Source organism: Uranotaenia lowii, chromosome 2 (assembly GCF_029784155.1).
Source record: "Uranotaenia lowii strain MFRU-FL chromosome 2, ASM2978415v1, whole genome shotgun sequence".
Lineage (NCBI taxonomy): Eukaryota > Metazoa > Arthropoda > Insecta > Diptera > Culicidae > Uranotaenia > Uranotaenia lowii.
In genome coordinates this window covers 353703838-353731273 of record NC_073692.1, presented here as the reverse complement: position 1 = coordinate 353731273, position 27436 = coordinate 353703838, and the positions used below count along the sequence as shown (strand labels likewise).

Genomic DNA, 27436 nt, shown 5'->3' with positions numbered 1-27436 from the left:
ACGCTGTTAGACTTTGAATGAAATTAATAGAAAAATAATCACAAATTGTTTTGGTGAAATCACAGAAGGTCAAATTTTTTTTTTGTCAATACACAGAATTTTTTTCGGCAACCTTGCTTTATTCCCTCCCTGGTTCTAGAATCTTGTGCGGTATTTACCACATGATTGGCCTGGCCGTAGTTATCTCTGCAATGCATGTTTAATGTAACAGAGATAACGTCGAAAAGAAAAAATGAAGGACGCGAGGCGTTTTATCTTCCAGGATGATTACGCAAACAGAAGGTTAAAGTAGAATCCGAACTCTTCTGAATCGAATTGAAATAACTCTTTTTGCAAGGCTTTTCCCCAATCATCTATTTTGATTGCCAGTATTTAACCCTCATCCGCATTAGAGTGTCATTTTGACACTATTTCAAGTTTGAATGCTTGTAACTTTTTTCAGAAGCATCAAAAAACAAAAATTTCTTCGGGGAGCCTAAATGAATTCAAAAGTTCTTTAATTTTGCATGTTTACTTTATTTATGGACGAACCCTGGAAGCCTGAACAAAAAAACTCCCTTTTCCGACTTAGAGTGTCATTTTGACACTCCAAAAGTAAAATCCATTTAAGTCGTTTGAATTGTTATGAACTTCATATAAAACTTATATCAATAGAAACCTTGTAATGTCAGTAAAATATGTTTAGAACATTATATATAGCTAAAGCTTCTAGTTTTCTCGTTATTCAGCATGAAAGAAAAAAAATCCGAAAAAACATGCCTCACGAAAACTGCTGTAGTTCATATGTTACACGTCCAAAAAAATATTTGCCTTATACATATGAAAGCTGGAGTTAATGTCTACATCATGGAACAAAGAAATATTTTTTAAATTTTTTTTTAACGAAATGGTCACAAAAAGTTTAAAAAAGTGGTCTAAAAAACCTACTTTTTATTCAATTGCTAGTAAATACTGTTTGAGCAACGATAGAGTGTTTTAAAAAATATGACTACAAACTTTATTGAAATTCTAACATTTTGCTGTCTTTAGATTTTTCAGAAATCTCACAGCGTAAATTGTTGCACCTCACTAGAATGTAGATTAAATTCCCTTTTCAATGGATATAGTTTTAATTGCTTCAAACGGCGAGAAAGCACTGCAAATCCGGGTACAACCTGACGGAGGACCACAAAAACAGATGAAATTTCAATTAGTGAAAAAATCGCGCAAAGTAGCCAACTTTGAAAAATTCGAGTAAATTCAATTTGTGTTGCATCGAAAATCTAAAGACAGCAAAATGTTAGAATTTCAATAAAGTTTGTAGTCATATTTTTTAAAACACTCTACCATCGCTCAAACAGTATTTACTAGCAATCGAATGAAAAGTAGGTTTTTCAGACCACTTTTTTGAATTTTTTTGTGACCATTTCATTAAAAAAAAATTTAAAAAAATATTTCTTTGTTCCATGATGTAGACATTAACTCCAGCTTTCATATGTATAAGGCAAATATTTTTTGGACGTGTAACATATGAATTACAGCAGTTTTCCTGAGGCGTGTTTTTTCGGATTTTTTTTCTTTCATGCTGAATAACGAGAAAACTAGAAGCTTTAGCTATATATAATGTTCTAAACATATTTTACTGACGTTACAAGCTTTCTAGTGATATAAGTTTCATTGTAATCGGTTAGATATAAAGAGAGTTATGACGATTTTAGCTTGGAGTGTCAAAATGACACTCCTAGTGCTGATTAGGGTAATGAAATCTAATGCGGATGAGGGTTAAACAACGAAACTAAATTACTGTCAAGAGATCATTTTATTTTTTTATGAAATATTTTAAAAATTGTCGAAACTTCCACTTTAAACTAAGCATTCCAGATTGTCCAGTTTTAGCCGAACTTGTCCGGGTTTTCACAGCCCGGTTGCCTGGATTTCGAGGAAACAAGCCCAGATTTCCAGCCCGGGTTTTTCCACAGTAATAACAAAATCCAAACAAAAGTCTCAAATTTTGATAACTTATTTTATGATTTGTCGCCCAATTATCAAATTTTTAGCAGCTATTTTCATAAAAAAATTGGAAGCATTTTTAGAAGCGAATAAAATTTGCTGGTGTACCTCAATAAAAAGTAAATTTTCATGTGTTTAACTTTCACCTTTTCTCTTGAATTTCTTAAGGAAGCTCCCGAATTTGCCCTGATATTGCCCGGTTTTTTGAGTTGAAAATTTTGAAATCCAATGCCCGAATTTTGTCAGTTTTTGGTTAAAACGTCCGAATTTTTTCGGGTTGATTTTAGAAAAAAAAACCTGGAAAGCTTATTTAAACGCCGTTCGCAAGGCCTTCAAGTTTCAAACTTTTTCAATTGTTTAAAAAAATGCATAAATGTTTAATAACAATATTTGAGATAACAAACCCTCAATCATATAAAAAATTAATAATAATTTGAATACTCCTAGTATTCTAGTGTATATTTTTTTTTTGCAGCTTCAATTCTTTAAGATGCCAATATTTTCCCAAATTAGCTTTCAGAAATAGAAATCTTTCAGGAATAGTAAATCGGAAATAAAATCGAGGTATATACTTTGAAAGCCTTGATTTCTTGCAAAGGGCTGCATATAAAAAACTCCAATTCAACTGTGTATTTATTTACTAGAATAGGTATGAATGTCTTCCAAATAGATGTAATTGAGGAATTCTTTCGTTGATATACAAAAATTCAGTGCAAAGTTAAGTTTAACTGTTAGAAAATCTGAGAAATTACAAATTGATAAAAAGTACGAAAAACAACTACTATTTGTCAAAAAATACACATTTTTATCGTTTTTTTTTTTCTAAAACTTTTAATAACGGAAAACTGAAGGGTTCTAGGTGAACATTATCTGAAATACATATTTGAGTTACATTACAAGGTTTCTAAAATTATAAATTTTGTACAAATCGGTTGAGAATTGAGAGATATACAGCGATTTAAAGCGAGGAATGTCAATTTGACACTAAAGATCTGATTAAGGCGTTTTTCTGTCTGGGCTTTCAGGGGACGTCCATAAAAAAGTAATGATGCAGAATTAAAGAATTCATGAATTGATTGAGGATCCCTGGAGATTGTTTTTTCATATAGATGTGTCTGAACAAAGATACAAGCCGCCAAACTGCCAATCGTGTCATATTGATACCCAAGAGCGGATTAGGGTTAACATACAGCACTTTTCATAATGCTTCAGACATTAAGATGCACGCACACAAAACATCAGCTTTGTTTATCCAAAATTTCTTAGAGGTTACAGAATTTTAAACCAATTTTTCAATCGTAAGTTATGTTTGCTCCCTATTTGCAGAAACGTAAATAAGATGACATGGACGTTACATTGAATTTACGATGCGAAATGCGATATGCAAAGTTTTTAAAAATTAACTAAACATTCCTAAAAAAAAGTGATTTTTTAATCAAAACTTTGTTTCATTCTCATTTTTGTTTGATGTTCTTTGGTGAAAATTAGGTCTGTAGAAAATTACCAGAAGCACGGTATCAAATTTTTGAAGTACTGTTTTTCTGAAGATGGCCAAACAAAATAGTAAGCCGAAACGTAGAGAAGTTGTTTGGATGAACCTCTCAACTCTATGTTTTGGCTTACTACTTTGTTTGGCCATCTTCAGAAAACTGTATTTCAAAAATTTAATACCGCGCTTTTGTTAATTTACTTCAGAGTTGCCAGATATTTCTACAACTAGTTCTAAAAGACAATATTTATCGATTATTTTCAGACTATTTTCGAAATTTATCATTTTTGCCATAAGTTTTGACTAAAAACCATTATTATCAGAATTTTTGAAGTTATAATTCTTGTGTTTTTTTAAGGAATCATAACGCATCTAAGTTCAAAAATATAAAAAATATATTGGCGAAAACTTGAAAATTTTGATCGTGTATTTTATCCGCAAATCTTCAGAATTAAAGTTGTTCCAAATAGACTGGGATATCATACGTACTGTTTTAAGAGTGCGTGCACTCTTTTTCGATCGAGAAATCAGCGTACTCTTCTTTTTGGGAAATTTTACGAAATGTACTCTTTTTTTTTAATCATTATGCATTTCAACAGAGTAACTAAGGTAATTTATTCGTCCAAATTTAGAAGTTTGTTTTCATTTTAAATACCGTAAGTCAGAAAAAATTTTTCGATAAAAAAAATTCAGCAACTTATATACATACATGCAGTATTCCGGAAGGCTTCTTCAAGATGTTGAACTCGCAATTTTTTTTAAGTCCTAAACTGCCGTTCTAAGCAAGAATGTCCCAATGTGACTTTTGAGTCATTTTCACTTTTTTGCTGGAAACGATCTCTTTTAGTGTTAACTTTCGAATAAAAACACAAACAAGTATACTTTGTTCTGAACTTATACGAAATTTTCATCAAGGTGGTTGTCTATATGCTGATAGTTCTATGCAAGAATGCTACACTAGACAAAATTATATGAAAAATGCAAATTTTATCAAAAATTGTCTTAAGATGAGTTCAAACTATTGAATTTAATGTTATTCACTGGAAAGAACACTAAAATAGAGGGCAGAGAAGGTGCGAGAAGCCTTGAGTGTTTTATTCAGAGAAATTTTCACTAAACACTTTTCGGTAGGCACTTCTTACAAGTAGGGAAGAATGCCACCTAGTGGTGAATTCCTGGCAAAAAAAAAAAACTTTTTACAAGATCCATACTCAACTATACATTTTTATAAACAAAGAGGAACGTATTTCTCAAATTACGGTTTAGCATGAGTTTTCGGGAAAAAAAATAAACTACGCAAGCTTTTAAAATGATAGAAAAATTGTAGCTGTGTGACAGTTTTTCGTAGAACTAGCATCGGCATGTGTTCTGATTCTACGCAAAAGTGTCACACGGAGCATTTTTGGCTCTAATTTGCTATTTTTTTTTGTAGAAAATGTAATTTTTTTTGGCAGAAAACATTGTAAAATGATTAACTTGAACTGTTAACTGCGAAAAAACTGTCGGTGAATTTTTAGTTTGAGAGGAAAATTGGAAATATAGCTGATATTTCAATCGCGTTTTTCTCGTTTGCACGTTTTTCCACATGGGGCAATCTTGCTTAGAACGATTGAAAATCTACTGATATATTTCGATGAAAAAAGTGATATTTTTCAAGTGATATTTTTCTTGACTTATACTGAATAATTTTGATTTTTGCTCGGATTTGAGTTGAAAAAAATTTAAATCGATGACTCGGATTCACTAGGTTTCTAGATTCTAGCCCGGAATTTGTCCACCGCGTAATCCGGATAAACTCTCGAATAAATTTCATGTAGGTCATATAATAATTTAATAACAAATTGGTGGAATTTGGCTCAATGTGTCCTTGTTTGTTGAACGTTTCTCCTAAATATAAAAAAAAGATCTTCATGTACTCTTTATGGCGTTGTAGGATATGGTAAACCTATTCTACACCCCAATCGATTTTTTCCCTGAATAGTGTGTTGGATAGGGAAGAGACTCCTCTATAATGTGGCCAATTTTCAGATATGCCGGTTTTTTTTCTTTTTAAAGGTCCAAAAAAAGACACAGTGCAAGTTATAACATTGAATATCCACTAATCGGAAGAAAGATATTTTAAATTCATTATTTTATTGAATCCTGAGTTCATATAACTTTGGCAATGCCTAGAAGATGCAAATGATGGGGCTGATTCTCCATTCCAATAAAATAAGTCAACGGAGGAGAAATTTGAATCTAGTTTAAATAGCATTGAGTTATGATGTAATGAAAGAACAAATATTGATATGAGTTATCAGTTTACTCTACCTGTGAACTGTAAATCACACTCAAGTGATCCAATGAATAATATCTTATCAATCTGAAAACAAAAAACTGCAACCCCATTTCAAGTTTTGTTAAATAGGAAAAAAAATACAGCGTGGGTATGTTTATAAATTTGCAACCTCATGAAGAATGTTGATAACCTTGTGATGCCATCTGAGGCGGCAGAATAAAAAGGGGATACCAGATCTGGTTTGTCAAACTTAACTCGATGACTCAAACATAGGTCCAAAACTGTTTCCAGTCAATCATGATGTACGATACGAAACGAAGTGATAAATTATGAGATATTCAAATCTAGGAAATTCAAAAAAACATTCGTGAAAGAACCTTTTGCTTTGAAAAGAGTTTTAACATAAACATTATAGATAATCTACAATCACCCATCTAAACATCTGATACCAAAGACCCCATCAGAGAGAACTCCATAATCAAGGAAGTTATGCCAAATTGAGGCTAGAAAAAATTCGCTGCTGCGAAAAAAAATGTCAAATAACAACTTCCTAATAGCCGCGAGCGCATTCCTCGAAATCATTGCGTGCGGAAAACACGACATGTTTCGACCATTCAAGAGTGTTGGACATTCATAAATCGTTGAAGGAAAAAAAAATTCCATCAACCGTGATACCGTGCGCCATCCAAAAGTAAAGTACGACTTGTAAGTAAGTGAGCCTAAGTAAGTTAGACTATCGAAAGTCCCATTAAGAAGCGCAAAAAACAACACCAGCAAAAGATACAAAACGCTTATTTGGACGTTCACTCTACCTACTTACTAGGGCCACAGTTACATGAATCTGACAGCATACCTGGAATGTCTTCATCACACCGCATTTTGAATTGAGTAGCGTGTGGAGCATTCATAAATTGAAAGAAAAATTCACCCCACAAGCAAGACACGTGATGATGATCGTGTGAGGGCTTTTCGATTCATGTTCGTATGAGTCAGCCCAGCCCGGCGCCAAGTTTTTGCCGAATCGAAATGGGAAATCGCTAATTATTGGGCCAGTCGAAAGTTTGATTGATTTCGATTGTTTAGCATAATTGGAAAATAGAAGTCTTCGAATTGTTGATTTGAAGACAAAATGAGTCATTACTTGCTTAAAGTTTGTTATTTCAAAAACCTCAAATTAATTTTTTGGTTGTTAGACTTACACGAACATTTAAAAAAACAGAACTCATTATTATATTCAGTAGAAACCACTAATTTGATTTGATTTTCAAAATCACACAGTAGTGATAAACAATTTTTACAAATTATGTCTTTGAGTATTTTAGTAAGAGAGACAGTGATGGCAATTTTCAAATGGTATGAAGCATCGTAAATATATCTGTTTATCAGTCTATCGCAAAGTTAATCCAAAGTCGGGAAGCCAATCAGTAAACGCACCTTTCCTTAAATTGGGTTAGTTTTTCCTATTATAACTGGATTATCCAGTCCCATTCGTGCACAGAACAGAGTTTACCTTCTTGAAAATTAACGACATCCGTTCATTGAACTTTGGTATTATAAGGGGTGTCTCACTAAGCAGCGAAAGTAGACCAATAAAGGGGGATATGGTCAAAATTTGGTCAATATCAACTTGACGTATTTCTTTCAATTTTGCATTTAAAAAACCTGAACACCCCTCATTTTGAAGGTGTGTGTGTGTGTAGAATGTTGCTCCTATTTTGATTTTGGAATTAACTCTTCAGTTATCAAAATGCCGTCCAAGGAAGAAGAGCAGCGTATCAAATTTTTGCTCGCGCATAGCGAAAATCCGAGCTACTCGCACGCAAAGCTGGCAAAATCGCTAAAAGTTGCCAAATCAACCGTTACAAATGTGATTAAAGTGTTTGGGGAATGTTGTCGACTGCCAGGAAGTCTGGATCGGGGGGAAATCACAAACCGGAAGCCGCTGAGACGACAAAGAGAGTTGTAGTAGTTTCAAGCGAAACCCTAACCTCTCTCTCCGAAATGCCGCAAATAAGCTGGGTGTATCGTCTACAACCTTGCATCGAGCCAAAAAACGAGCCGGACTATCGACTTACAAGAAGGTAGCCAAAGCGCGATCCCGGAGGCTGTACACGACGATGCTGACGAAGTTTGACTGCGTGGTAATGGACGACGAAACCTACATCAAAGCCGACTACAAGCAGCTTCCGGGACAGGAGTTTTATACGGCAAAAGGAAGGGAAAGGTAGCAGATATTTTCAAGCACATGAAACTGTCAAAGTTCGTGAAGAAATATCTCGTTTGGCAAGCCATCTGTACCTGTGGCTTGAAAAGCAGCATTTTCATAGCTTCCGGGACTGTCAACCAAGAAATTTACGTGAAAGAGTGTTTGAACAAACGTCTGCTGCCTTTCCTGTAGAAACACGGTTGTTCCGTACTGTTTGGCCGGATTTGGCATGTTGGCATTACGGTAAAAAGGCCATGGAGTGGTACGCCGCCAAAAACGTGCAGGTGGTTCCCAAGGACAAGAACCCTCCGCCCAATTGAGAAATACTGGGCTATTGTCAAGCGGAACCTAAAGAAGACCAAAAAAACTGCTAAGGACGAGCAGCAGTTCAAGGCAAACTGGCTTTCTGCGGCGAAGAAGGTGGACAAGGTGGCTGTACAAAATCGGATGGCAGGGGTTAAGCGTAAGACCCGGCAATTCGGATTTGGAAAAGCGGAAGCCTACTGAATATTTTTCCTGAATTTTATACTAATTAAACTTGAAAAAGAAATTTAATTTGATTTTTAAAAAACGATTTCACCGATTTACACGCGTTTTCCCTTGACCAAATTTTGACAGTATCACCTTTAGTAAATATTTAATGTTACATAGTTTTGTCAAAAAGTGCACAAATTTATTTAAGAGAATTTTTCCAATATTTATAAACTGATTTTTTTTATATTAGCGTCCCGCCACATTCCTCCACACCAAGAAGTTCATATGAGCCCCCTGGTAATGGACTCTGACTGTTTTCAGCATGTCTGACAGCAAAAGGAAAAACACAAAACGTGAACAAAAATTTACTCATGCTGAAAACTTAAATTATATAGTTACTTAATTGCAACATGAATCTCAGTGGAAATAATATTTCCTTTTAAGAGATCCATGTACATAATTGATATTGATTACAAATAAAATTTGAATTGAAATACTAAAAAAAAATCAATAAACTACATTTAATTATAAAAAAAAATTATACATATCTTCAGGAAGAACGTTGAATTTGTTTGGACCAAGGCCGTGCGAACGGGGAAGGTTTAAGGGGTAATTTTATCCATTAAAATGATGGTCATCAGAATTATAAAAACAAAATCTAAAAACTAGTTTCCTGTCTTTAATTACTAAAAATTTTTGATTTTGTATTTCTTGTTCTTCTAAATGCTCAATATCACATTCAAAAGTGATGAATGAACATCATCTTCATCTTTAAAATATTATTCCTTAATTGAATTAAATTAATAATAATCCAATTCAGAGCCATATTTTTCTCTAACGTAGATTTGATATTTCATCAGTTATCAGTTACTGAAATCACCTAAAACTGATATATTTTAAAGCTTTTAATCTCCATATCATCAAAACGCAAATTGACGCAAAATTTGACAAACAAAACGAGTTCAGCGCGCTTGAATCTGCTAAATCAATCATTCAATCATAGGCACCAAATTGCTGTTCCTTTGAGATATCAAATAAATTCTATTAAAGAGTTTTTAAAGAGTTAGATGAGTTAATTGAAAACAAATAAAAATTCTATAAAATGTTCTTTTTACATTTTGTTTTTAACTTCAAAAAAATTTACCGAATTTTGAAGTAAAACTATTTAAAGTTTATAATATATTTTCTATAAGTTTGTTTTTATTTTTTATTTCTAACACAAACATTTAGAATTAAAAACATAATTTTCTTGGAATTAGTTTCCACCTTCTGTCCTTTCTAGGACCTATTATTCCAATTGAAACCGACAACATATTCAGAGCTTGAAATTTTAAACTTTAAAACCTTCAATTGAAATTTATAAAGTTATAAATTTATAAATTTATTTCTTTAATTTTCATAACGCAATTATTTTTTCAATCGATCATGATCTTTGGAAAGTTCGAAAATTATTTGAAGAAGCAAGTTAAAAGGTAAATTTTAATGCCCAGTGTTAACTTAATTTGTATTAACTTTGTGCTTTCAATATTTACAACAAAGCTTATGTTGAATATGTTATATTCTAAATATACAAAGTTATTATTTTGAAACTCAGAACTTTTTTTAGCCTTTTTTAATAACTCGAATAGTTTTAATATAGAAAAGGGTTTTATCTTCGATTTTGATCACTGGCAGTTTTGCAGTAAAATCTTATATTTCCTTTTTCCTTTTTCCAAGTTCAAATATTTACCATTGAATAAATTTTCCTAAGTTCAAAATGGTTTTTTTTTTCATATTCGAGAATCCACATTTCAAATTGTGATTTTTTTTTTCGAATTCCAGATGCTACAGCGGAATTTATTAATCAATCCTTACACTAAAAATGAAGAAATGAAATGTTAAATACATTGAATTGTAAATAACAATCATTATCTTTTTTCTAACAATTTTTAATCATGATTAATTTTTAACCTGATCTGACATTTATTTGAGAATGCAAATTTTTTTTAAAATCTGGTGTTATATTTTATGCATTCTGTTTCTGTGCATTAATTCTTGTTAACGAAGCTTTATCCAAAATTTTGATTTTCATTCTCTTTCTGGTGTAGATAAGATTAGTTGGATAGAGTAGAGGAAGATTGAAGATAGTCTTTAGGCAACGGTTTTGTGAGGATTGTAGACATGACAAAAGGGACAAAGTAGCCCCTCCGCATATGTCGATCAAAGCTTATAAATGGGAATGTATGAAGGCAAAATAGAATTTTAGCAGAACGTGGCGTGGAACGAATGCTTTGACCCTCCATAAGACTCCGCTATAAGATGAGATCTTTTATGTAAATTTTCAATGTGATTACTCCATGAAAGAATTTCATCCAGAATAATACCCAAATATTTGAAGTGGTTCATTCTTTCGATCGCGATTTCAGTGATTTTTGGATTATTACGAGGTTCATTTTTTTTTTTCGATAAGAGTGGAAGATCATATACTTTGTTTTGGTGAGGTTAAGTGTCAGAAGGTTTGTGGAAAAGTATTTATGAAGAACTTCTAAATCTTCTTCCATAAGCATGGTAACACTATTTGGACAGGTGCTGGGGTAAAAAAGAGCTGTATCATCAGCAAATAGGCGGGAAACACCATGCAGAGGTAACTTGTTGAGATCGTTTATGTACAATAAAAATAAGAGAGGTTCTATGTTGCTGCCCTGCGGGACACCGATATCTGAAACTTCTAAAGAGCTTCTTGCTGTTCCTAAACAAACAAATTATTTACGGTTGGCCAGATAACTTCGTATCAAGTTGTTTGCAGTGCCTCTGATACCATAACACTCTAGTTTTTTAAGAAGAATTTCACGGTTGAGAGTGTCGAAGGCTTTTTTAAGTCGAGAAAAAGGTCACCTACAATTTTTTTAGAGTCAATTTTTTCAATTAGGGAGTCCAATAACTCGCAGATAGCTGTTAGCGTACTTGACCCAGATTTAAATCCACATTGGAGATTATACAACACATTGTTTCAGTTCAAAAAATAATTAATTCGGTGTATTATTATTTTTTCAAATACCTTGCTCAAGATGCTAAGTGTTGATATGGGGCGGTAGTTGTTTACCTCAAAGACGTAACTTGATTTAAAAATTGAAGTCACTTTAGCTGTTTTCAGGCATTCTGGATAGGTGCCAGACTCGAACATTTTGTTAAAACATTTTGCAAGAATGCTTGAAAATGTCAAATGGCGATTTTTAAGTAAAAGCGTAGGTATGTTATCGGGACTATCGTTTGGTGTTTTGACATAAATACATGGTGAAAGGTAATGAATTTCCCGACACGTGGGTGAAAAAAGTTTCCAAATCCGTCCACTAGGAGCGCCACAATGAGCAAAAGAATTTGTTCCAATATTAAATGAAGCAGACTTTATATCGTGAACGGTGTATGGGCTAATAATCGCACTTACTAAAAACTCATTTTTCTAATCACAAAATAATGCAGCAGTTCATAGTTTTGCAAACCTTATTTCAACTTTCTGCAAAGAAATTTGTTATAAAATAAGCTACAACTTTGCCGAGGACACAGACTTTCTATCTGTTATTCTCATTGTGTGACAATGCGATCAAGTTTGTATTAATAATCCATCTATACACCGTTCACGATATATCGATGAAATGCGAAAAAAATGACACATTCAATTGCAAATAACTCATCACAGTCAACTCGTATCGCGTCACAATTTTCTACTAACTTGTTTGTCATTGTTTGAACTACAATTCCTGAAATTCTGAGCTTTCTAGCATACTGGAAACATATTTTAGAACACAAAGAGTGAAAGTATGTCGATTTTTCATACATTTTGCCGAAAATCTCCATACAAATTTCAAGTCATTTGCGCCAGCTCGTGCTTCTGCCAAATGACCTGAAACTTTTAGAAAGTCATTTTTTCACCTAAATGCACCAATCTAGGGGGTGCCGCATTGAAAAAAAATTTGTAAAAATCATCCCATACAAATTTGGGCCAGTCTATTGTATATGTTGGATTCACGATTATATTATTCGCAAGAGATTTCCCGACGTTGGTGAAATAGTGATTAAATGTCTGACATACTTCGTTTTGATCTTCTACGATCATATTATTAACTTTCAAGTTTATCTCAGAGTTAGTATGAGATCTACCTAGCATTGAATTAATATTTTTCCAAATTTTCGAATGAGGTGTGTTGTTCAAAATATTTTCGTAATAGTTAATTTTACATTCCCTCTTGGTAATTTCAACTTTCTTTGAAATATGGTTAAGCATTTCTCTTAAGTGAGCATCTTCAGGATTCCTTTTCACCCTTTTGATATAATTGTGTTTTATTCTAATAAACGTCCAGAGGTCAAAAGACATCCACATTGAGTTTCACTGACTTAGTCACTTTTTTTGAGCAAGTAGTAAGCAAGGAGTTTTAAGTTTCCATAATATTTTGAATACATGTGCCAGCATCTTCGTTATTGCATATTTGATATCGCAGTTACGTAGAAATAAATGAGTTAATACAGGACACACGTAGAATCGATGTGATGCAACAAAACCATAGTTTACGTGAAAATTTCCAAATAATTTTGCTTGTTACTTGAGAAAAAGTTCGAAAATATTGGTTCCAACATTGACGCACCTGAAGATATTTTCAATTTTCCCTTTTAGATACACTCAGAAGTTGTAAGGTATACTTACGGATTTTTCAAGAAATTTTTATGTTTCTTAGAGTTGCTAGTTTTTCTCGATTTTTAATAAACTGATTTCTGAATTTAAACAAAAAAAAAATAATTTAAAAACAAGCCCTAAATTTCTAATGTTAGTCTATCAAAACATCTTAATTAAAGTTAGAACATTGGTCCTTATTCTGCGAGGCGAATGAAGTGACTCGGAGTCACATTAGTCGTAGTCACGTGACTATAGTCGGGGTATTCTGAGAGGCGACTCACTCCAGGTGACTAGTTCATCGCCTCGGGGGCTTGATGTTCATTTTGATGTTCCAGAAGAATGAACCAGTTTCATCGGGTTCACCATGCGAACTGTCAAACATGTAAGGAACATTCAAAGAAAGTAGTGTGATATTCAATTTCTTGGATGACGTCACAATCATGAAGAGCTTGAAAATAAAGCATTTAATTTTTATGTAACCAAACCAAATGCGGACTTAATTAAATCTAACCAATATTTTTCAAATATGCTGTAAGTCCCTAAGAAAAATTCTAGTTCTAGTTCATGCTGAGAATTGGGATTTGCATTTTTGTACGTGTTAAAATTTCAAATTTAGAATTAAATTTTAGAATCAAAAAGTTAAATAGATAGAGAATTCCAATTTCAGAGATCAAATTAGAATTGAAAATTGATTCCAAAATTTCATTCTATATTAATGATTGTCAGATAAACTTAGTTTTTGTTAAAATCCATGTGAATTCAAAATTAAGAACCTTTAAAAAAACATATTTCAAATTAAATGTTTAAATTTCATATAAACATTTTTTTAAAGATTCATAATTTAGATCCGTTTCAAACCAGGGTGTCAGATGTCATTTCACATGTATTTCAGATTCAGGTTTCAAAGTTCATATTCTTTTGTATTTGGAATCAAAAGTTCAGATTAGCTTTCCTCATCTAGATAAGTCTTTCGCTTTTTGGAAATAGAAAATTCGCCATTGTTAGTTTAAATAGAAAAACCGTTTTTTTCATGATTGCTACTGTTTTATTTAAAATGTTTTTGTTTTCAGTTGATACCAACAAAATATGCTATTTGTGCAAAATTGAAGTTAAGTTTTCATGAAATTAGGACAAAGATATGCAGAATCGTTTGGCATTATTATCACAAATTTGATTATTATTGATTAAAGACCCTTTAACAATTGTCATTCGGGTCAAAACACAAATTTGATGATTTTTTAACTTTTACAAAACAAAGATTTAAGATTTACTTTCATATATTTCAGATTCAGGTTTCAAAGTGTATATACTTTATTTGCAATTAAGTTAAAAAAGTACAATTCAAGAATTTTCATTTGAATAGGACATCGTTTCTTTCAAACCGATTCTTATTTAGAACCATAAAACTATATGGAGAAAACGTGCTTCAAATTTTTAGTTTTGTTTAATAACTTTTAAATAAATATTAGATATCTATCACCTGTTTGTTTTTATTTTTTAATATTTTCTTTTTAACTCCGAATGAGCCAACGATTTAGGTCCAATTGTTTTAAGTTAAAGTTACTTATTTCCCATAAATAATCTTATATCCAGTGAAAAAGATATGTTTATCATAAGCTTCGAATTCATTCTATTATCAAAATATATGAGCACTGCAAGAAAACAACCCGTGAAAAACAATAACTGAACATGATTTTTTTTTATTATTTTACGTAGGGTTTGAATTTAAATAAAAAGTTCAAATATTTTTTTTCAAACTTGTTTAAATTTGTTTTTTTTTAATTATAGTAAAACAAATCAAATCGTGTAAAAGTTTTAGCTGTTGTATCGAGTTTGACAAACAATTCCAGCAATTATTTGGTTATTACTTCAAAATACTATTATTCAATTTTTAAAAAAATCATATATAACAATATGTGCATGACTGATTTTATTAAAGCTTGCTAATTTTCCAAACTACCAATACATATGCAAACACAAATATTGCGTACCTAAAAATTCGAATAATTGTTTATGGATTGACATTTCGTTGAAGTTCATCCGAAATGACTTTTGCCCAATGTCCGTACATAATCAGGTGATGCAAATAAGATTTTTTTCATGCACAATTTTGCACACTTGCTTTAAAATTTTAAGTGTAAACACATTGTGATTTGTTTGCTAAGTATTTTATTTTGTGTTTGAATCTAGCTCAAGTACTTTAATCAGCATGAAAAGATGATTTTTAGGTCTGTTTAGTTTCCAACTAAATATGCACATAATTATGCTTCACCTTCCTTGATATTTCAATGGTTTTGCCGCTGTGTTCATTCGCTAGCTACAAAATGATTCATCTTGTAGCTTGCGGATGAATACAGAGTCAAAATTTAACCAAATAAAAATAAACATTTAACGCTGCGAATAGGTAATTTCTGTTGAATTGAATTTCCATTTGTAATATTAACGTGTTCGATTTATTTCAGACTAATTTTCTCTCAGCTACTGCACCAGAGCAAGATGCAGACGTCTATGGCCGTGACGACGGAAACGGGCACCACGGCTCCGAAACTTCAACTGGGCCAAACACAGGAAACTTCCGGGTGCTGCCGGACAACAGAACAAAAGTGAGAAACCGGAATGGAACCAGCTCGTTTCGGAGCACTTTTCCGGCTCAAAAATTAAAAATGACTTGTAAAGTGGGTTGTATTGTGGTTTTAAAAAAAGTAATAAGAAAATTAAAAAAAAAATTCTAAAATATGAATCCGAACATTTTTTTTTAATAAATTGCTATTTGTGTGCGTGAAGAATCAGAATTTATGATTTAAATTTCAGAATTAAAAAACTATTTCAAGCCAAAAATCGTAATATCCTACATTTACAAAGTTTTGAAAGTTTTTAAAAACTTATATTCTGGACAGCAGTACTGAGAATTTTTGTGTGCATAAAAGGGGTTTTTTTAAATTTGCATTTAAAGATTTTTTCATTATAATTGAACCAAATTTCTAAGAATACCTTCGTTGTACATTTTTTTGAACATTTTTCATCTTTAATGTCGTGAATTTTTATTGAAATTATGTAAATTTAGAGGATCTTTTTTCTCCTACCGAGTCACTTGCAATATAGGTTACGACTCCAAAAGTCACTTGCCACCGACTTGAGTCACGCCATTCGTCTCTGAGAATACGGTGACAGTAAAAAAAGTTCATTCAAGTCACCTAAAGTTAATTCAAGTCACGGCATTCGCCTGCTAGAATACGGTGACTCCAAAAATCTAAGTCACTTCACGTCACTCGCCTCGCAGAATAAGCCCCATTAATATGAAGAAATCCTTTATTTTTTCAATGCTATCCAAATGTGCCACAGTTTTCTAGCTCTAGTCGTTTTTTTCTCTTTTTTAAGGTTAACGGTTTGACCCTTTTTATTAAGGGAGAATTCATTATGTTTTCTAAATTTCTAAAATTCTGAAAACATGAAGTTTTGGACATTGCATGTTTTCAAATTCGCAATCTATTTGTTCTTTTGTAAAAATCATTCAGTTTAATTTTAATTCTGTTCAAAGGCTCATTCGATAATATTTTAATAGGAATTTAGTGTGTTCACCTTTGTAAATATTTTCGCATAAATCTTCATTACTTGCAGTCTCAAGCGATGTTGTTAAGCAGCTGAAAACGACATAATTAAACACAGAAATATTCTGCGATGATGCAAACAATATTTAGAGCAGTATCTACTGAATTGAAGATCGGAATTGTATTTAGACGTTATATTTTCTGCTGCATTTATAAGCATTGAATCTGACTCTTCATATAACCAATGGTTATAAGCCAGTTTAATACGTTTTTTGAGTATTTTTGATTTAATTTATCTAGACTTACTAATTTCACTTTGAATGGAATACGCTAAGTACTGAATTTTGGAATTGGAATCAAAATCAGATTATGGAAATCTGGACTACGAATTTATTATTTAGAATTGAGAATTCTGAGTATAGTACACATAAACCAGAATTTAGAATTCAACATTCAGAATGAAGAATTCATAAAACTCTGAGTGGACTTGTGATATAGCTCAGGTGGCAATTCAGTTACCTCCAGAGCCGATGCCCGCGAGATCGAGCCCGAGAGCAAACATCGAACACAGTTGTACCGGATAAAAAAAAGTGTTCAAATTCCAATTTTGGAATCAGAATTCAAAATCTGAAGAACTAGAAAACTCAGTCTTTCTGGAAAAAAAACTCGATCAAATTTTGCGATCAACTTATCCAATCTTTTATTCACTTGTTCACTTGCAGACCTTTACCTAACTCTCGCGTGTGCAATTTTCTTCCAAATAAAAACGAGACGACGAGCGTCGCTCGGTGATTGCCAAATTTCCACTCATGCATAAATTGATTCCCTTGAAGCAACCCAATAAGCTCATGAATGGGTGATGATGCATACCGACTTACTTACTGCACACATCAGACACGCACCCACCACTTTCGACTTTCATTAAGTCGTAATGAAGGGAGAAAAAAAACAACCTTTATAGGAAAATAGCAGCAGAAAATCGTCGTCGAAGACGACTAAACAACCCAAAAAAAAGCCCAGCAGAAATGCTTATTACCTAATATTACACAAACTGCTCGGCGGCTCATCCAATTTTAAATTTCAATTACATGAGTTTTCTTCTTCGTCTTTTGGTTTGGTGTTTTTTTCTTCTTCAAGTTAGACAACTGACTTAACTTTCAACTCAGCGATGTTTTTAGTAATCCGTTTTGGTGTAATTTTGCACGCAAACTTTTCCAATTGGTCGCCCTGTTGTGTGAGTGTGTGGTCGTTGTCGCTGAACAAATTCGTTGACCAATGGCTTTCTTTAAAACGACCTGGTAAACTGTAGTTGACACTTTCACTGAGACTAATCTAATCTCACTTTTCATCGGTTTTTAACGGTCGCCATGTGATGGTCAATCAGCTGTTTTCAGCTTCATTCCGTTTCCGTTTTGTGTTTGTTTATTTTTTTTTAATCCAAACAAACCATCGATCACATTTGTAACGGCTTTAGTTTTAGGTGTATCAAGTCGAGTCATTAAGCCTGTGATGGTTGAGCGACAAAAATAATAACAAAATCAGCTGAATGAAATGGACCTATCAATGGGCGCGTAATGCGATCATCAATCGTCCGGGCGATGCATATCGCGTTTTACTACTACGTGAGCTGACACACACTCAATCGCTGATCTAGCAGCGACGATCATTCGTCACGCATGTCTGCTATGTCAAGGGTAAGCTGACCGGATGTTGACCGGAGAACCGGTTGCCGAGGACCGGTTGTGGCTTGTCTCAATTCAAACCCGTTCCTCACTTCAAACCCATCGCAGCACTGCTGCTTTTGTAAACGAAACTTTTTGCATTGGCAAATTCAAAACTTCACACCGGTGCGTGGTTAACACTTGGCGCAAAACTGCAGCCCACAATCCGAGTCGATCCGATTCAACCGGATGCGCTCGGTTGCTCCACGGTACACTTTATAAACAACTAGAAACAACCCGCTTTCGCATAAACCGCACGTCGAAGTCGAGATTTAGTTAAGGGCAAACCGGCCTCGTGGAGTGCTAACCTTCGCACAACAACAATCTCCGCGCACTTGAGAAAAGCCAACCGAATGCAACGAACTCTCAGCCGTGACTGGTTCCAGATTCACAACACCGACGACCAGACCAGACCAGATGATGATGGACGGTAAAGTATCAACAAAACCAAGCAAAAAAAACTTATCGTGAGCAGGCGCTGCACGCCCTCCTGCCGGCCGGTCTCCTTCGTTGAGTAGAAGTGGTCCTGCACAACAACCGGTCTGGTCCAGTCCACATGGTTCCGATTCGAGCGAGCGAATATGTGAGCACAGCACGACCTTTAAACAGAAGCTCTTTCCTTTCCATCCAGGCCTCCGGCCTGGAGCGAAATCTCACTCTCAAAACTTACTCTCACCGATTTCCGCCAGAGTTTTCCGACCGATAAATGTCTCGTTTGGCGCCCAACCTTTGAACCTTCTTCCCCAGGAAAAAACGCCGTTTGACCTGAAGAAGGTCGTTAGTTAATCGGACGAAATAGGATTCGTCTACCCAAAAAAAGGAACCAAACATCTAGACAAAACATTTCAATGGCTTCTGATGCCCTTCGAAAGTAAAAATAATCGGTGGCCATCTACATGGTTTCAGATTACATCTCGCGCGGGACCACACCGGATCCGGTTACGCGATCCGACGTCAAGCGCCGGAGCCACTTGAATCGCGAACCGCCTTCAGTAGTCAGACAAAAAAAAAGCAACCAGACAATGCTCTCCTGGAATTCTCTTCCAATGTGCTTTTTACCCTCTTCATGGTTTTTATCCAACAACATGCGGTCGAACAAACGACAAACGATATTTTTCTCTGTTTATGGTCTCCCAAACAACATGGCCAAAATGGTATGCGTTTTCCTCGCACCACAAGTGGGATAGGAAAGGAAAGGACTATCATGTGTGCAAGGATCGCGAGAGGATTTACAATCCTCTCGTGGGAACGACTTTTCCCGCTCGCGTTTTCCGGCAGCACAGATAAGTGGACGTTTGATGCAAGTTTAACAAAATATTTGTAACTGGGACACATAATAAAAAGTGCTTGTTTCAGGTATGACTTGATAAAAGATAGGGGAGAGTGGGGTGACTTGATCCCATGTTATTATTTTCATCAGATTTTTTTAAAATAATAACTTCTAGTTTTTTACAATGTTTTGTAAGTCTGTATAAAGCTTAGTTCTTTTAGAAATGGGACACTTTCTTTTGCCAATAGCTCGTTAACTAGTAATCGGACATTCGAAATTTTTACAGTATTTTGTTGCCTGTAAAAAGTACTATTCGACCTATTTTTTCAAAATTTAAAATTTACGCGTTTTTGAGATATTTACGATGCAAAAGAAAAAGGAAAAAATAATTTTGCACAGTTTCGTTAAAAATCCATCATTATCAAATTGATAGCTGACAAAACCATTGATTATTCAAAGAATTACAGTGTGTGAGTGGTGGAAAAGAATGCAAATACTGTCAAAAATGTCCACAAAGTTCAAATCAAGCATTGGAGTGAAGCATATGTTCGGCAACTTCGGCTAAGGGTTGTCAGGGAAATCAAGTCTCATACCAGAATTTTAAATTTCCAATAAGCGAAAAAATAAGGGTAGATCGCTGAAATTTCCAAAAAAAAGTTTTCTCCGATAAGCTGAAAGTGTTGCCTGGTAATGAGTCATTCAAACTTAACCTCAAACAACAATTTTTTGCTAGTTCCACAGCTCGTAAGCTGTATAGCCGGTTCCGAGGCAATGGGACAGGTGGTTTCTGATGAACGACAAAACTTATGAAATACTTTATTTTAAACAAATTCCAGCGTTTGAATCCTATACCATGTCTGCTCGTGGCAAGGTCCCGAGCATATAAAAGTATGTATTTGCTGAATATTTTGTATAAAATATAATGATTTGCCGAAATTCTGCTCCTGTGAAAAAAAAACAACCATTTTTAAAACGAAAACATTGGTTTTCGCTGTTTTTAAAGCCTAAAAAGAGTAATCTTTTATGTACCCTGCGCAACCTACGATCTATACATACCGATTAAACTTAAAGTTCAATCTCATGATGGTTTTACTTCGTTATTGCCGGATTTTTCCAGCAGAAATTACATTAAAAAAGCTCAAAAAATGGCTCAAAAATAATCAAATTTGTTAATTTCGGAACAGCTATATCCACTAAACTGTTCTCAGTTTCTTTTAAAGGAGAATTATTGGTCCGAAAAGTAGCAGAAATTGAAGGAGGAGGATGTAGTCACCTAAAATACAGATTAGACGAAGTATAAGTTTGAAAAACTGATAAATATCATGACTGAAAAAAGTGCGCGCCGGTCGATGGGAAAGTACAAAGAATAAAGTAGAAATTATTCTTACAAAAAATCCACTAGGTAATATTTTTTTCATGAGTTATCATTAGATTACCTTCATTTCCTCCATAGAAAGTATTTCGATTAAACGAAAGGTTTCTGAGATACACGCATTCGTAACTGTCCCATTTCTAAAAGAACTAAGCTTTACCAAGTTACAATGCTAGGGAAATACGTGATCCCGAAGGCGAATGAGAGAAAATGTGCCATTTGAAATTTAGAGATCATGGCTGCATGAACGGGAGTTTAACCGGAAATTTTTAAACTAAACTGACTTATTTTGAAAATATTAATGTATTTATGTAATCACAACAAGTCGAGCAAAGGACCTAAAAGATCCAGGGCTGGAAAACAGAAAAAAATTAAAAAAAAAAAACGCTCAAACGTCAAATTGATCTGATTAAATCATCGACCAGTGAGCAGGTAACCACTTTTTTTTTATTAGAATGATAACTATCAATACTTTTTTTTAGTCTTTAAGAGAGTTTTGCATTGAACAGGTTTGCAAATTTCTTCAAACTGAGCATGTCTTATCGATAAAACAATAGTGTTGTTAATTTTGTTTGGCTCCATCACAAGTTTTTATCTTAAACGAATACAACTCTTTTTTTTTTGCTCAGTTTTTTGCCGAGTTAAAAAAATGTTTCAGCACAATTTTCTAAACTCTTGTGCAAATTCCAACATTCTAACCTTTGATGAAATCAAATAAAATTTTCCCAAAATCAGTAAGAGATAAAAAAATTTTTGAATCAAATTTCCTTGATGCAAACTTGAACTAAATTTATGATTTGAGTTTGTATATGAATTAATAATGTTAAACAATACATCGAAAAAATAAATAAAAATTGTGCAGATTTTTTTTATATATAGGTATTTAGTCAGGTACATGTTTCTTAAACAGGAAATATCATTCATAAAGAATCAATTCTATGCTAAAAATCATGTGGATGATTTTTTTAATTACATTTTCGGATATTTTTTTAAATTAACTCAAATTCTACTTCATATTTGTGATTTTCAGCTGAATTGTGTGTAAAAACTTATTCTGATTAAAAACTTTGAAATCTAAAAATTGAATTGACAAGCAAATTTTTAAGTTTATGTTCTCTTGATTTTCTCATCAATTTTATGTTGATTGAAAAACTCATTCACAAGCTAAATCTTCTACTGAATCTAACCCTTCATTTCATGAAGTTTTATATTTCCTTAAAAATCATTTTTAATAGTTGGAAATGATGAGTACATCAAGAAAAAAAATTCAAATAAAATTCGATTTTTTCCTTTTTCTATACATTAATTGTTGCAAATTTGTTACTTTATGAAACGAAGGGTTACAATCTATATGAGTCCCAAATCTTAATTTCAGATCAGAATTTCATGAGCCAAATCTTAGAGCCCTCATTCATGAATTTAATATTTCAATTCTGTAGTGCTGGTTTAATCTTAATTCATAATTTCAATTATTTATTTTAATCAGTTCTATGAATCTGATTTAAAATGTGAATTTCGAATGATAAATCAGAATTTGGTTTTCAATTTTGGATCGCCGCTTAGAAGCTTCAAATGTTTAAATTTAGTGTTAGAATTAAGTTTAAGAACTGCGAATTTGAATATAAAACAAATTTCTTCTTTTTGCATATTCGGAAAACTATTATCTTTGTAAATTTATTTTCAGCATATCGGTGAAATTCATATTCTTGGAGACAGAATATCAGAATTGAAAATTGATAGAGATGGATAGAAAAGTGAGGAGAAAATTTATAGGTGGTGTAAAGAGCGAGTATGGTGTACGTTAATAAGTTTTCCTCGCAAAAATTCTCTTTCGCTCTTTTCAACATCTGTGAATTTTCTCTTTACTTTTCTATCCATTTTTATCAATTTTCAATTCAGATATTCTTTCTCTAAGAATATAAATTTTACTGATATGCCGAAAATAAATTTACAAAAATCAATTAACGGTGATTACCTTATCTTAGAAAACTATTATCGAAATATTGAAAATGCAATCGATTTTCGAAAAACAGGATTCAAATTTGATATGAAAAGCAAAACCGAATTCGAACAACGATTTCAAAGCAGCTTCACATTCCTAATTTCTTATGATTATTTGAACTGAAAATCAAGAATCCTCAACTTGATACAAAATCAGAAATACGAAAATATGTAGAAATACAATTTTGGTTCTAGGAATATGGAACCAGAAACTCCAAAATGGGTTTAGTTTAAAATTACACCCAAAATAATTTTCACTTAAAAAATAAGTGACCCGGTTCCGAGCAATAAATTTTAAATTTAAATGGTCCTTTGTTTATATCTTATTTTAATGAAACATTTGTAAATTTTTTTGTCTAGGTTTTACAGTCTACCAGCATTACGGCATTCGTGTCTGAATTGTATATAAGGACTGTTCACGAAAGAAAATGGAAACGGCTTATTCAATGTAGTAAGTATAAAACCTAGCTAAAATTGTGGAAATTGAAATGTTTGTTCAACTCTGTTTTAAGCAATACACGTGAAAAAATGTTGGAAAAGTGGGATTGATGCTGGCAAAGGTGGAGTTAACCCATCGTTGGGCGAATCAATTATGCAGAAATGATGTGCGAAAAGGATGCGAAGTTTTCGATGTTTAAAATAAGTAAAATGTTTAAAATAAGTAAAATGTTTGGAGAAATTTGTTTTTCCTGAAGATCTACCGAAATCTGGAATAAAGACCTACGCCTTGAGAAACAAGCACAGATGCCAACACCATCGAAAACTCTAGTAAGTTTAGTCAAAAATTGCACTTTAGGTTACAATCAAAGTTGTGCAGAATTTGACAAAATATATTTTCAAAAAAATCACAAACGCTTTGAAGAAACGGCGTAAGTTTCTGAATTCTCACACATCTGTTGGAAAGTATACTTTTAAACTATGTTTCAAACTAAGTTTTTCATTTTTTTTAACTTAACTTTTGCCATAAAAAAACCGGAGTCCACTTTCTTTCGAACGCTTTTTGTCTTATTTGAACTTATCATCTCTATTTAGTAAAAAAAATAAAATTATTCTAACAATAACAAATTGATAAATTTTATAAACCTCCCAAAGCTGTTCGGGTCAATGTAACACGAAACGCACATTCAAATCATCTTGATATTCATTCCAACATACTGTAGACTTGATATTTTTAAGAGATCAGAAGTTCTATAATAATAATAATCAAATGGACAAAAAAACTAAAGTTTGAGTCTTAAAAATCCGTTTATTGAGAAATGAGATACAGCGAAGCAAAGCCGAAATTGGATGTCAGTTTTTGAAGTAAGATTTTTTTTCTTTAAAAAATCCGGGGTAGCGGCAAAAATTTTCATCGAAACTCACAAATTTATACAGCGTCGGAAAGATTTGTTCTTGACAATAGGCGATAGAAGCGGTGCCGAATTTGGGTGATGGTTTTCCACAAGCGCTAGTGGGATACAGCTAAAATTTCAAGCAACTTTTGACAGTTCTTACGGGGTTTTCTTAAGGAGAGAAAGAATAACTTTTCGTTTCCATCGCCTATCCCAAAAATCAGTGAACACTTAAATACAGTGAAGTTGCCAAAAATTATAAATATTAAAAATAATATTGTTTTCCGGAACTTTTCATTCGGAACCAACGACAAATAACCTTGTAAAACATATCTATAGTGAGTTCCTAACATTACAAGTGTTCCAAACTTTGCCGTATCATGTGATTTTAACTAGTAGTGACGTTATTTTCCACTTTTCAAAATAACTAATATATTATAAATGTTTCAATCATGTGAACTTCAATCAAACACACAGTTTAGTTCCTTATCTTGGAAGATCTACATTAAAATTCCCAATTATTTCACAGTACGTTCAAATAGAGCTAAATTCTTAGCATTATTCTTGAAAAACGTTTATAAATGGCAAGATTTTTGTTGGAGTTTTCAACCGATTCTTTGGAAACTTTCTGTACCGTAATATATTGACATGATTTTTGTAATAAAAACATTGAAACAAAGTTTTTTTCAAGATTTTCCGTTAAAAATGTTATGAAAAAAATATGAACACTTTTTTTCTATTTGTTCGTAATGTTGTTTCCTATCAAAGTCATAGCATGTTGTGGAAAATCAACCCAACAGTTTGACAGATAAACAAAAACGCATTCTTTTGTTGCGCCAGAGAATAGGGGCGATGGAAGCGCTGCCGAATTTGGGTGATGGTTTTGCATTAGTGCAAGTTGGATGCAGCTAAAATTTCACCCAACTTTTGACAGATATTACGGGTTCTTCTTTGAAATTAGGGTAAGCACTAACAAATCAAAATATTCATTCAATTCTTAACATTTAGAGCAAGTTCACTGGTGTTGGGAAAAAGTGGTAGAAATTTTGACATTTTGAAAATTTTACCATGCAAAAATGTTTTCAAGATCTTGGGCCGTTGTATTTTTTTACAACATTGTATCTATTTCTGTCGTATGTGATAGAAAAAATGCTATTTTTGCATCACAGCATGCGAAAATACAACACGTATTGTAAAAAAAACTAGAAGTCCACAGATCTTAAAAATGTTTTTGCATGGAAAAATTTTCAAAATGTGCCGTAAGTGTCAACATTTCTACCATTTTATCCCAACACCAGTGAACTAGCTCTTACAGGAAAGTGATACAAACTGAATCCGAAAAACGTGTCCGAAATGTCGTGCTCCGAAAACGTTCCGGAAGCGTTGTAAAAATCTATCCATTCGATCCAGACGATTTTTACAAAAGACGAAGGAGAAAAACTCGCTCACTGGGCATGAGAGGTTCAAGTTAGGATTTTCCCAGTTGAAAATTTCAAGAGTCATTTGCTGATAACAGACTTGGTAACGTGTAGTAAAATTCGCAATATTTATTTAAGTATTACAAATTTCACAATCTTGAAGCTTCCTTAGATACCGGGAAGGAATAAGAAACCTCGGAATAACAGAAAAAAAATTCTCTGTTCTTCAAACTGAAATGCTTGAAAAAAATCACGAAAGGAAATAGTAGAAGAACTACTAATAAATGGAAAAAAATCCATTAAAACACAAATTTAAATAAAAAAAAAACTGAATAAAAGATTGCAAATAATGCAAATACAACAATTACCTACCAATGAGTATTTAAGTTCAATGTAAACTTCTCTGTATCGATGGCTTCAAATAAAAAAAAAACAAATGGGAAAATGTTAAACAAGTGAACTTGAACAGCATCCAATGAACAAAATAAAATTTTATTTTTTACTAGTTTCACACCAACCACTTTCTTGAAAACTGAAAACTAGCATGATTTGACTTCGTTTGAAATTTTTAAACTATCCTGCCTTGTTTTTCTCCCTGAAAAAAAAAGTTCAAAGTTAAGTTTCACGATTTTTTTCACCAAACGAAATTAGGAACACTCCCATAGGCTAAATTAGGAACATGTAGTGCTAAATTAGGTACACCGACACACTTAAAACAAATATGAGCTTTTTAGAAAAATAAAGTTTGAATACATGTTTTTTTACATAGTTGAAAGAAGAGATTTTGAAACTTAAATACCAAACAAATTCATGACCATGAATTAAACATTGATTTTAGCCAATTGAAATCTGACAAAACCATGACAAAATATAGCGAAATTTGGCTCGTTTACCCTACTTAAATTTGAAACATTAAGTAAATAAATTACTAGAATAAATTACCTAAACAATGAATCTAGTACATATCATAAAAATATGTTAATATTTGCGGCCAGAGAAACGCCAACAAACAATAGGTCAAATTTCGATTTTTTCCTGAACACACCTGAAATTTGAGAAACTGAGGAAGGAAAATTTCGTATTTACTCTAACGCGTGCTTTCTAAGTTCCTTCTTGGCTGAATAATGGTTACGAAAGAGATTGCTATCTAATTTTAAGTGCGCATTTTTGAATTCTATCGTTATCATACATCAAATGATGAGATGTGGATTTTATGTGCTTTTAGCTTGACACTTTCAACTTGGGTTCTTGTTTTAAAACTTGAAAATTTTAATTTTAATTTCAATTTTGAGCTGCTTAAGTTGCTATGTAAATGTTCATAGTGACTTTTGATTACTAAGGCTGGTAAACTTGGAAAGGAGATCTTGATAGATCGTGTCTACCTGCGTTCGTCAGGTGGCACAATGAGGACGCACTTACCGGTGATAGTTATCGAAACACGGCGTTGTATTAAAGTAGATGTTAGCAAAAAAAACGCCCCATTAGAAAACCGGTCGATGCGATTTTCTAAAAAATGCAAACAAGTTTCCAATGCCCGACTTTGATGATCGACGAGAGCACGCGGGCTGCCTGCGTGATATTTATGCGAAAAAGATCTTTGGTTACAGTTACACTTCGCTGGAACGCCGTTTGTTGGCTAACTTCAATTGTTGATGTTATCCGCGGCACTTCATCCAAACTACAAACCTGAA

At 33.1% G+C, this 27436-nt stretch overlaps 1 long non-coding RNA gene across 2 annotated transcripts in view; it reads right to left on the bottom strand.

The window, feature by feature from the left end:
- Nucleotides 1-27273, bottom strand: part of LOC129748381 (uncharacterized) — a 133175-nt gene extending 105902 nt beyond the window's left edge. The window contains exon 1 of one of the 2 annotated variants that reach the window (XR_008737715.1): nt 27165-27273. This is a non-coding gene — a long non-coding RNA (uncharacterized LOC129748381). Of the gene's footprint in view, nt 1-17668; nt 18719-27164 lie in introns of those variants that run through there. The other variant, XR_008737714.1, reaches the window with a different exon arrangement.
- Nucleotides 27274-27436: the final 163 nt, after the last annotated feature.